Here is a 1,387-nt window from a genome sequence, read left to right on the forward strand (position 1 = left end):
CGACACCTAGGAACTAACACCTAGGACGGACCCCTCTGTGCACCTGTGAGGGGTGTAGAAGAGGAAGTATTTGGCACAAGGAGGGACAGAAAGAGGATGTGACTTTATGAGATCTATCTATTTTAGAATGGGGGTGGGGTGGGGGGGGCGCCTTTTTAATGAATATTTTTTTATTCTGATAAAAAAAAAAGATACTGCGACTTTATATTTATACTGTATATCGAACCGATGACCAAAATGATAAAAGCAGAACCAATCCAAAAATGTTTGGACGCGAAAGGGTCCAAGCCCCCCCTCATGTTGTCCAATGAGAAGGAAGAGCATCATGCTAGGTTGAGGCGCTGCCTGGATGCATTTTTCTTCTTCCCGCCACAAATTTGGCACCGTCATCGCCAACACCAGCGTGGTTCACCAATGCGAAAACGCCACAAAGCTAGTTCAAAGCTAGTTCAAAGCTAGTTCACTGTTAAGCCACGGTGGTGAGGGGGCTCAAGGACACGACAACGGAGGCAGAATACTGTGAAGCCCCGTAGGGTATTTATTTACAGTGGAAAAACTGAAAGGATGAGTCCGGGGGTTTCAACCTGGCGGGCTGGCGGTAGTGGTTGGCGTGGGCTGTGGAGGAACAGAAAAACAGGGTAAGTCTCCACGGTAGGCCAGTACATAAGATCTAAACGAATCACAAAGTTAGGCACGAGAGCAAAGTTCACGACTAGTCACAGAGGATACTTGCCAGGTCATTCTTAGGGAAGAACTGACGATGAATGAAGGGAGTCCAGGGTAGATGTAGCCAGAGGGTTGATTGGGAGTGGAGACAGGTGTGCTGGTTTGGCTGTGGCTGGATAACCATCCAATTACCGGGAACGAGCTTCACCTGCGGCGGAGAGCACGCTGTGCTCGAGTTGTGGGGGCGGGTGCTCGAGCTGTGGGGGCGGGGGAGGGCGTGTGTGAAGGCCCAGCCGTAACATTCAAAGCTAGTTCAAAGCTAGTTCAAAGCTAGTTCAAAACTAGTTCATTGCCCGTGTGTTCTTTTCTGATGTGAGTAGGGGGGAAATACAAAGTTGTCTGAAATGTGCACACTTTAACAAAGCGTCATTCCAAATTAGGTTTAGAGTGAAAGTGTACGGACGTGCTTTCACTCCAAATTGCAATTAGGGCTGTTAACCACCATGTGATTCGGTGATCCTTGTTATCAGTGCATCCTTAATGTACTTTATTAATGTACTTATCTGCATGGTCAGCATTTTGTACAAACGGAAGAGAAAGATTTCAAGATGTTTTGTGTTTGTTACGACGTCTAATAGAACTGCCAATCGCCTGTACTAAAATCGAGAGTTTGTCTCAGATTTCTTAGTACCGACTGAAGTGTTTACATTTGTACCCCAGG

Source organism: Nansenia antarctica (genome assembly GCF_963989245.1).
Source record: "Nansenia antarctica genome assembly, chromosome: 12".
Lineage (NCBI taxonomy): Eukaryota > Metazoa > Chordata > Actinopteri > Argentiniformes > Microstomatidae > Nansenia > Nansenia antarctica.